Genomic DNA, 11157 nt, shown 5'->3' on the forward strand with positions numbered 1-11157 from the left:
CTTACTATTCTCCTAGCAGGGTATACAAAACCAGAACTGAAAGAATTCCTGCTCTCTAGGTCTACCACAAAAGCATGAATTATTATTCTCTCTTTTAAGTTTCACAAAGATCCCATGAAAGTCACAGGAGCCTGGAAGAGATCCAAGAGAACACCTGGTCCAACCCTTTCATTTTACAAATGGGGAAACTGAGGCCCAAACATCATAGGGTCATCTAGCCAGAGCTGGGAGGATATCACAACTTATTTAGTCCAACCCTTTCATTTTACAAATGGGGAAACTGAGGCCCAGGGGGGTTAAATGACTTGCCTAGGATTACACAGGGAGTAAGCATCGGGATTTGAACCCAAGTCCTTTGAATCCAGAACCAGGGTTTTTTCCATGTGTTTTACACTGTAGAATATGTTTCTGTGCCTATGATTTTATTTCTAGCTCTGATATGAACGTTTCTTACCATGGAATATTTTGTGTGACTGAGGACTCTTTATTAACAGAGGAATCTAAGAAATTCCATTCTTTGGAAGACATAGGTATGCAACATTGTGTTGATCCCAGGGGGATTCTGTGACTACAGAAAGTCCCACATGCCCATGGAAAGAAGGCTGAAACTAAGGCTTTGGCATGCAATTGAGGCATGAATCTTTCTGAAAGGGATAGGATGGAAAATGTGTTAGATTTTTGTGGCAGAGGACCAGTGCTCCAATCTTAGCTCTGCCTCTCACTACCTGAGCAGCTGACATCATTTCTTATTTGGGGCCTCAATCTTCCTCATCTATAAAATAGGGGAATCATTCTGGATGACCTTTAAGTCCTTTCCATCTCTGAATCGATGGTCCAAATTCATTGCACTTATGGTTGTAAAGGCCAAAGATTCTTCTTTAAATTCCTACCATGAACAGGGAATAGAATAATGAGAGGCCTTAGAAAAATAATGAATTCAATAATTACTGAGCCTGCAAATAATGAGTGAATATGAAATGAAAATCCAGTCAATCTTTGTTCATTTGAAAATTGACATTCCCTTATAGTCTTTTATTTTGTGAGGCAATTGGGGTTAAGTGACTTGCCCAGGGTCACACAGTTAGTAAGTATTGAGTGTCTGAGGTCAGATTTAAACTCAGGTCCTCCTGACTCCAGGACTGATGCTCTATCCACTGCGCCACCTAGCTGTCCCTCCCTCATAGTCTTACAAGATAACATGGTTGATGTCTCTTTCATGTCCATTATACAATGGGGGAAGGAAGGAAGGAAAGGAAGGAAGGAAGGAAGGAAGGAAGGAAGGAAGGAAGGACGGAAGGAAGGAAGGACGGAAGGAAGGAAGGAAGGAAGGACAGAAAGAAGGAAGGAAGGAAGGAAGGGAGGGAGGGAGTGACAAAGGGACAGAGGGAGGGGAGGGAGGGAAGGGAAGGAAGGCAGGGTAGGGAAGGAAGGAAGAGGGGGAAAGAGGGAGGGAGGAAATGAGGGAGAAAAGGAGAAGAGGATAGATTAAAAATGTATTTAGAATTTTTATTTGGCATTTTCTATGCAAAATGCTATTCTAATCACTGGGAATAAAAAAATAGAAAGGCAGACAGAGGCTGCTCTCAAGGTGTTCCCATTCTAATAGAGGGAGACCACTTAGAGAAACACAGAAAGTCAGTTAGAAGGATCTTCCGAGGTCAATCAGTGTAAGCTGTGTCCAAAGCCGAATCCATTCTATAGCAGGAAAGGGATGGTGAGTGACTGTCTGGAAATGAAGCCATATGGCTTCATCAAACCTGGCTAACTTTCTTATTTGCTTTTTAAATTTAATTAGTAGAATGATTGACTAGGGATCTATATATCATAGATAGAGCATAGTTTACCTAGGCTTTAGTTAAAACATTTGATGAGAAATTCCCACTATTCTTGTAGGAAAGGTGGAAAGGTATAGGCTGGACAATCTAGCACCTAAGATGCAGTGGTCATCTAGCCTTTGCTTAAAGGTATCTAAAGAGTCAAGCATAGTTGTACTACTAGGGGTGAATGCTGGAGGATTCTTGAGCTCAGGGGGTCTGAGCTGCTGAGGGCTAAGCTAATCAGATGTTCCCAAAGTCTGGCATCAATATGATGAGCTCCTGGAAATGGGGAGCCAGTAGGCTGCCTAGGGAGGGATTAACCAACTGAGGTTAAAGAACAGCAGATCCAAGCTTCCATGCTGATCAGAAGTAGGGTTAAACACATGAGTAGCCACTGAGTTTCCACCTGGGTGAGAATAAGGAGACTTAGTGTTAATGATGATGATTATCTGACTATAGTCCAGAATTAAGGGAACTAGACCATGGTTACAAAAGTATAGGGGGTCAGGTGTGATGACACATGCCTGAATTCCCTGCTCCTGGGGTTGTTGAGTGTGGTGGATTTCTTGAGTTCAGAATCCTTCATGAATGGAGAGCTACCAGGTTTCCTAAAGAGGGAGAAAATGGCATAGGTCAGATCAATGGAACAGGTCAAAGTTTCTTTGATGATCGGCATTGTGTTTGCGTCTGTGAGAAGCTTTTGCAATTCGATACAGAATGAGAAGATCCAGGATTCCCTTCTCTACCCCGCCCCAAGTATAGGGGTTGTTTGTTCTTTAAATGTTTGATAGAATTCATTTGTGAAACAATCTTCTCTGGGGGCCTTCATACATGGAAGACCATTAATGATTTGTTTATTTCCTTCTTCTGAAGTTGGTTTATTTAGAGTCTTTCCTGTTTTGTCCATTGGATATTTCTGTAAATATCCAAACATTTCTTTTCTACTGTCAGTTTTGTTGACCCCACTTGTATTGTAGGACGTTCTGATGCTTTTCTTTATTTCTCTTTGATTTACTTTATTATTTGTATTTTGGCAATTTGATTTTTCTTGATAATTATTTAAAAACAAAATTTGGTATTGCTTCATCATTTGTGTTGATTTCATTAAAAACTGTAAAAGATATATCAATCTAATTGTTCTTTGAATTCCTATTTTGTTTATTTCTCCTTTTGTTTTAATTATTTCCCACTTTGAGTTTGCTTTGGGCCCATTTGTTTGTTCATTTTCCAGCTTCTTCAACTATAAACCAAATTCATTAGTTTTCTATTTATCCTTCCTTTTAATGTAAGCATTAAGGGATAGAAATCTGCTGCTGAGTGCTGCTTTGCTTGCACCCTGTCTTTCATTTGTCCTTTCCAAGTTTCAGTAATGTAAGTACAAACCAATAACCTCAAAGCCTCTTGAAAATTCTCCAGGCTGAACTGGACTCAAATCTTTGCTAAAATAAGTGACCAGACAGATATTGACATTTAGGTTCAGAGCAACTGGATAAACTTGCAGTCAGCCCAGAACACGTGCATCAAGAAACAGTTAGTCTATGGAAACAACCTGGGAGCAAGCTTGTTGGGTTGGGTTGGATTGGGTTGGGTTGGGTTTCAGCTCCATTGCACCAAACAGCTAATTTGTGCTTTTGTTTTCCTTTTCTTGGGAGCTCTCTCCTAACTGGCTCCCTCCAGTTTTCAATTGTTTGTTTTGGCATTGAGTGGAGAGAACCCTTTTTTAGGCCTCCTATTACATATTTGTGGATCAGGAGAGACTGCAAAGGGCAAACCCATAGCTTTAGCTAGCAAGGAGGGGCGAGACTCTGTCATGTCTTCAGGGGTTAAAGAGTCAAGACCTTCAATAATGCTGAGCTGGGCCTAGCATGGAAAGAAAAGTAAACTCTGCTTTCTTCTCACTTCCCTCTCATGTTAGATGTGAAGAGAAATTTGCCTAATTTAGGGACTCATACTTCAAGTCATTCAGTCATCTTCACAGCTGCAGAGATCAGAAAGACAGATGACTAGATGGCAATGAAAGACATGTAGGTCTGGAGTTAGAGGACCTGGATTGGAATCCTGGTTCCATTACTTAAGTACTTGTACTACTCTCCATGCCTTGGTGTCCTCCTCCATAAATTGAGAGAGTTGAAAAAATCTTATCAGCTCTGCTCTGCTCAAGAACCTTCAGTGGCTTCCCAGTGTTTTTAGTGTGAAATGTAGACTCTTTAGCTAGGTATTTAAAGCCCTTCACCATCTTGATCATGCCTACCTTCACATTACTTTTCTTCATATACTTTAACACCAGCTGTTAGCATTGTGTTCTCATAGTAGGTGAAGCTTGTTGGGTTGGATTGGATTATACTAGTTCATATCTAAGGATTGGTTGGTGACTTATTCCTGTTGGCAGAACAAAGGTAACAATGACTTCTGGAATGTTTTATCCTTTAACCAGGATGGGTAGAAGACTTTAGATAATGTCACAGAAAGAGTGGATGAAGAAACAAGAGGTGTCTAGTTTGGAGAAGAGTGAAGAGGGAACCTTTTGTGTCTCCAAAGAGTTGAAGGAAATTCATCCAGAGGAAGAAACAGCCTTGTGTTCCTTAGCCCCCAAGGACAGAAGCAGGAGCAATGGGCAGGAATTTTTAAAAGACTCACTTAGGTTGGCTCTCAGAAAACTTATTTCTAGTAAGAGCTGCCCTAAAGAGGGGTGCCTATTCTGGACGGGTAGTGAGTCGTCTTCAATCAGAAACTGGAAGACCACTGGCCAGGATGTTGCAGAGGGGAGTCCTCTTCAGGTATTGGTCAAATAAGATTGCTTCTAAGGTCCCTTCTAGCCCTGAAATTGCATATTTTGTAAAAGATGTGGTAGGCCTTAATGCAATTTCGTTCAGTGAGATTTCCACTCCTCCCCTCTATTTTTCAATTTATGAAACCAAAGCATCTGTGAATGGGAAGGAACCTCAATTGTAATCTTAGCCAACCCATCCCTGAACAAGAGCTGCCACCGCAATATCTCCAAAAAGTGAGGAATCATCCGGCATCTCCTTGATGATGGGGAGAGAACCCACTAACTCCCAAGTTTGCCCTTCCAGCTGGTAAGTAGCTTGGAATGGGTTTATTTTGTACTGTCCGCCCACTGCAATTCCACAGCTGGCTTGCAGTGGAGGTAAGCATGTGTAGAGTTACACAAAGTGGTTTTGGCACCCTCCTCACTCACTGGGGAGCATGCAAACTTTATTATTTCTTGGGATGGTGACAGCCAAAAGTCCCACAAAGTCCACCATTATTTCTATTGATTCTCTTTCCCATGTGGGGTCAAAGTCTTAGCCACCCACAGGACAGGAAGTATCATTCTGCTGCAATAGGCCCTTGCAGCACATCAACTCTGGGGCTGGGAAGGCAGAGAAGGGGCAAGCTCTAACATGGAGCCTGAATTGATCCCTTGGAGATGTTCTGCTTGTGAGACATAGTCCTAGAATTCATCAAGAAGGAAGCCATGGCTGGCTGACGAGCAGGCCTCATGGGGTGAAATATCTAGAATTGCCTTCAAGGGACCTCAGGGGTCATTATCTAGTCCAACCCTTTCATTTTACAGAAGAGGAAACTGAGGCCCAGAGGTTAAAATGACTTGCATAAGTTGACACATGCCTTAAGTGGCACAGACTTGGACTTGGGTCCTTTGATTCCAAGTTCCATATTCCATATTTTTACAATATAAAACTGCCTCTATTTACTCCCATTCACACCATTCTCTTCAGAAAGGGTCCTGGGAAGTTCAACAAAAGAAAATATAAGATTCCTTGAAAACAGAGACTGAGCCATTTTGGAAATTTCCCTCCCCTGGAACAGCAATGTATTCTGGGTGACAGGCATCTCTTCCCCTCCCCTCCCCCCACTCCTTTTCCCCAACACCTCCTTCATGCCTTCTCTCAGAAAACCCCAGGTTACCTCCCTGAGGAAGCAATGATTCCCAAGGCTGATTCTGGGGAGACTACAGCCAAAGGAGAGAATTGGATGAAGCCAGATGGAAGAAGAGGTGATGTGGGGGTGGGGGTGAGGGGCCAAAGAATACCGCTGGAGAGATTTGTATTTCAATTAAGTCTTCCTACTGGCTAAATGTAAAACTCGCTTATTTCTACCTGCCAATGGAGAACTAATGCTGTTGGTGATGTCTACATTTCAGCACCCTGGGACAAGATTCCAGTTCTCTGCCCTAGTTAAGCTGTCTTTAGGAGATAGGTTGGTGGAGATGTGCTCAAAAGATTAGGACCTTATTTAATGAAATGATAAGCTTTGGTTTGGCTACAGTAATTGAGAGCTCTGCTGCCCCAAAGCCATTTGGAGAGACATAACATCATGACTGGGATCAGGAAGTACCAAGAACCCCTTAGAGAAGATGATCTAGGAAAGCTAATTGGCTGGGATGGTGCCAATATCTGGAGTGTTCTTTTGACTGGCTGGCACACAATGGAGAAGCAGAAGCTTCTTGGGATATTGGTCAACCCACATCATGCTGAGCTGGGCATCTACTTCATTTTCAGAAATAAATCTCCATCATGTAAATCACAAATATTCCAGGATTTGGGGGGAGAAATACCTTTGGAAATAATGTTAGGGTAAATAGCACAATACGAGGGACAAAATTACATTGTCTCTTTCTGGAATTCTTTGTTTTTAGTTTGTAAAATTTGGAGTCCCAGAAAGAGCATTGGATGTGGAATTAGAAGATCTGGGAGTGAGCCCTAGATATGTGGCTAACCACATATGGAATGTCCAAGATGAAAGGGAGGCTAGCTTAGTGTGCTTGTACAGGACAATCTTCTACACCAGCTTTCATGAGTGGCCATCCACTGCCCATTTAAAGACCTCCAAGGATGAGAAACTCATTTCCTCATGCTTGTCATCTTAGACTTAAACCCTAGGTTCCCCCACTTTGATAGGGGACTTTCGCTCTATCTTGTCAAGGCTCAGGCCTCCATTCTATTTGCTGGCTGTCTCCTCACTCTGTATCCAACCTCCCCCTCCTCTATTCTTCATCTCTCCATTATATGTTGTCTTCCCCCACTATACTGTGTGCTTTTTTAGGGCAAGGACTGCCTTGCTTCTTTGTATTTACACAGTGTTTGGCACATAGGAAGCATTTAATGAATGCTCTCCCCTCTCTGCTTTTCTGTCCTCTGTCTCTCTGTCTCTGTCTGTCTCTATCTCTGTCTCTGCCTCTGTATCTCTCCAAGTAGAACAAGTCTATCTTCCACAAGATTTCTTCCATGAGGCTGTCCTTCAGATTCTTGAAGAAGGCAGCCATATCCCACCTTAGTCTTCTCTGTAAGATAGACTTTCCAAGTGCTTCCTCAGGTCCTATCTCAGTACACAGTTTCCTATGCTGGTTGTTCTATCTACTGAGCCGGAAGCAAGTTTGGGGATTGTGTCAGCCTTTGCTAGAGCCAGGGAGCTTATCCATTTTCCTCTTTCCCTATTCCCTTGTCATTGGCTTAATTAATTTCACCTTTGCTGTGTATTTTATTCCCATTAATAAAACCTTATTTGTTTGTGGAAAAGAGGCTGTTAAACTACTTTCTTATTGGCCTGGGAGAAATAACTAAAAAGGCAGTTCAGAAGGGAGGAAACTTTGGACCTAGAGGTCCCTCATTATTTTCTGAACCCCAATATTATGGCGAGCCACCCAATTAACTCTCCCCATATTAAATTTGGCCACTACACCACCCACCCTTGACATGTTCCCCACTTGCCAATACTTCCCTAAGACATGCCCACAACTGAGCAGAATTTGCCTGATCCTGTCCAGTGAGGCTCTTGATGCCCTCGTCCTGTCCCTGCCCATGCCATTTTTCTGTTAATGCCACCTAAAGAAGTGCTAACCTTCTTGGCTCCCACATCACACTGTTTGATTTTCCTAATCCTTCAGTCCTCTGAAACACCTGGGTTATTTTGGTTGTTTTTCAAACATGAACTTATATTGGAAGCCATGTGATAAAATGGAAAGAGTGGAGGCCTTAGCGTCAGAGGACCAGCTTCAAATCCAACCCTTGATAGCTACTTACCTGTGTGTCTTAAGATAAGTCTCTTAACCTCTTTGAGACTCAGTTTCCTAATTTGTGAAATGAGGGGGCTCAACTCTATGGCTTCTGAGGTTCCTTCCAGTTCTAAATCAATGATGCTAAGAGCCTGTTTTAGTCTGTCCATTTTGTACTTGTAAAGTTGGTTTTTACAGAGACCCAAGAGTAGAAGTTGTAACCAACTTGACCAGTGGAACACAAGGGAGGTGTGTCTAGACTTAGAGATCTTTGAGTAAAGGTTGGATGGCCACTGGTTGGGTCCATTGTCATGGGAATTCTGGTTCAGCAATGGACTGGACTAGCTAGTCAGCCAGTTTCATTCCTGACCTCCTTCCAGCTCAGAGAGTTGGTGTTATCCTGTGTGTGACCATGCAGCTTCATATCTGATCCCAGTAAATTTCATCTTATTAGAGTTACCTCATTGCTTTTGCCTTGGAAAATCTTTTTGGATTCTGTCATTGCATGATATAAAAATGTGGTAAGCATTTCATCAAAAATTCATATCGTATAAGGGGCAATGGAGAAGGGCCTGGTAGATATGAGCATGTGAGCAGATAGGCAGCCATGTGGTTCAGTGGGTAAGGTGATGGATTTGAAGTCAGGAAGATCTGAGTTTGAAGCCTGCTTTAGACTTCTTTTAGCTATGAGCCTGAACAAGTCACATAACTTCTCTGTGCTTCAATTTCCTCATCTTTTCAGTGGAGATAACAGTACTAACCTCTCAAGGTTGTTGTGAGGATAATGGAATCTATGTAAAGCATTTTGCAAATCTCCAATTATTGAACACATGTCAGCCATGAAAACTAAAGAGACTCTTAAAAATGACAAAAGTATAATATGCCAGGGGGCACCTAGGTGATGCAGTGGATAAAGCACCAGCCTTGGATTCAGGAGGACCTGACCTCAGACACTTGACACTTACTTGCTATGTGACCTCGGGCAAGTCACAACCCTCATTGCCCACAAAAAAAGGTAAAATATGCCATCAGGAAATATGGGCTAGAAACTAGCTGGGGTGACTGGTGGACAGCCACTGTACCTCTGCTTTCAATAGCAGGAGAAAGCCAGAGAAGCCTCCAGAACATTGGGTGGTCCTCTTGTAGTGAATTTACTGGAAAGCTGGGACAAGAGTCCTATGGGATGGGCAGACAAGGATGGGCTGCGATCTGCTGGGATGGAGGGAACTCCCAAATCTGTGAGATCACAGATCTATTTGTATAATGAGGGTTAGTCATCTAAGATTTCTTCCAGGCTATTGCTAAAAACATTGAACAGGACCGGACAAAGGACAGAACCCTGGGGCACCCCACTAGGGTCTTACCTCTCAGCTAACAACAATCTACTAATCGCCACATTTGGGGTCCATATCATTTAATCAGTTCCAAATCCCCTTAATTATACACATCTCTATGTTGTCCTCAATGACAGAGAGGTTTTGTTCCCTGCTTTGTGAAGATCTAGCTCTGACCTTGGCCCAATTTCTTGCCTTCTTTGAGCTTCTGTCTTCTCATCCATGAAGTGTTGTTGTTCAATTATTTTAGTTGCATCTGACACTTCATGACCCCATTTGGGGTTTTGTTGGCAGAGATTCTAGAGTGGTTTGCCATTTCCTCCAGATGAGGAAACTGAGGGAAACAAAGGTAAATGACTTGCCCAGGGTCACACCGCTAGTAAGTATCTAAGGCCAGATTTGAACTCACATAGATAAGTCTTCCTGATTCCTGTTTCAGCACTCTGTCTACTGCACAACCTAACTGCCCATCAACTGAAAAAAGTAGGGAGCAATAACTCTCTTTTCAGAGAGTTGTTTACAAGAGGGAGCAGTTTGTAAACTATTAAATGCCACAGAAAAGAGCCCTGTTGTTTCTGTCAATTTGTTGACTTACAAGGTAGCTGTGTGCTCATGGTGGGAGATGCTGTTGCAACAATGAGGGAGTTTCTGAGAAGTGAAAATTCATTGGGTGTGTTGTTACAGATAATAAACACCCCCTGGGTTAATCAGTGGAACTTGAGTGACTCCGACTTGTGTGACGCGTAATGGAAAGAAAAAAACAAAACAACCATGAGGCTGGTTTCCAGCCTGGCAACTGGCAACAAAGACCAGACATGCTTTCCGTCTCAGTCCATGATGGGATGAAGAGAGCACTGGCCCAGTTGGCAGTCAGGACAGTCCTGAGTTCAAATCCCTCCTTTGATACTCAGATTGTGAATTTGGGCCACTTCCTTCCCCTCTCTACGATCTAGTTTTCTCATCTGTAAAATGGGTATCATAGAACAGTGGAGAGATCAGTGCTTCTGAAGCCAGACAACCTGGGCTTGCATAGCACTCCACTCTGAACTCTCACTACCTGTGGCATCCTGGGCCAGGATTGAGCTCAGGGAGCTAAAAGGCCAGTGCCAAGTTATGGGTCACTACGGTGTGGGGAGGAAGGAGGCTCAGCTGGTCCCTGTAACCTCAGGAGCATGTGAACACTAGGTATTGTCTAGGCATACGTACATACATCAGTGTAGCCCTGGGGCTGGTCATTCTGGAGGCTGACCCTGGCTAGAGAAAGATCTAGCTGTTGTATCAAGGGATTGGGTGTCTGCAGGGCTTGGCGTGTCAGGAGAGAACTGTGACCCTTCGCGTAATTGAGGGTGTAGAGACACCAAATTACCCCAGCACACATTCCTTTTTGCATCAGAGTTATACACTTTGGGAATCCAGTGCCCTTTACTTGCTCTGTCATTCACTGTCTCTTGCATTCCCCCAGAGGGAGCCCCTCTTCTCACACCCAATTACTCGAAGGGTCACAATTCTCTCCTCCACACACCAAGCCCGGCAGACACCCACGCTCTCAATACAAGGGTTCTCTAACCAGGGTCAGCCTCCAGAATAACCAGCCCCAGGGCTACACTGATGTATGTACATATGCCTAGACAATACCTAGTGTTCACGTGCTCCTGAGGTTACAGGGACCAGCTGAGCCTCCTTCCTCTACTGTCTTGGAATTATTCATGTGACTTTTCCAGCCCCTTGCCTGCCCAGAAATTCCCCAACTGGGGCATTCTCCACTTCCCAAAAGTTATCATGAATCTATCCAGACCCAACCTGGTGTAGGCTGCCCTTGATCTTCTGATAACAAGTTTCCTCAGTCTAAGATGGGGACTAGACTTGTGAATTTGTATGTACTTCCAGGTGAGGTAAGCCCCTCTATCAAAGTAGGTTGGCACCTTCTCTGCAAGCTAATGTTATATAGTTGCAAAGGGCACTGAGAGATTAAAAGGCACAGCTGGCTGGT

This window comes from Dromiciops gliroides, chromosome 3 (assembly GCF_019393635.1).
Source record: "Dromiciops gliroides isolate mDroGli1 chromosome 3, mDroGli1.pri, whole genome shotgun sequence".
Classification (NCBI taxonomy): domain Eukaryota; kingdom Metazoa; phylum Chordata; class Mammalia; order Microbiotheria; family Microbiotheriidae; genus Dromiciops; species Dromiciops gliroides.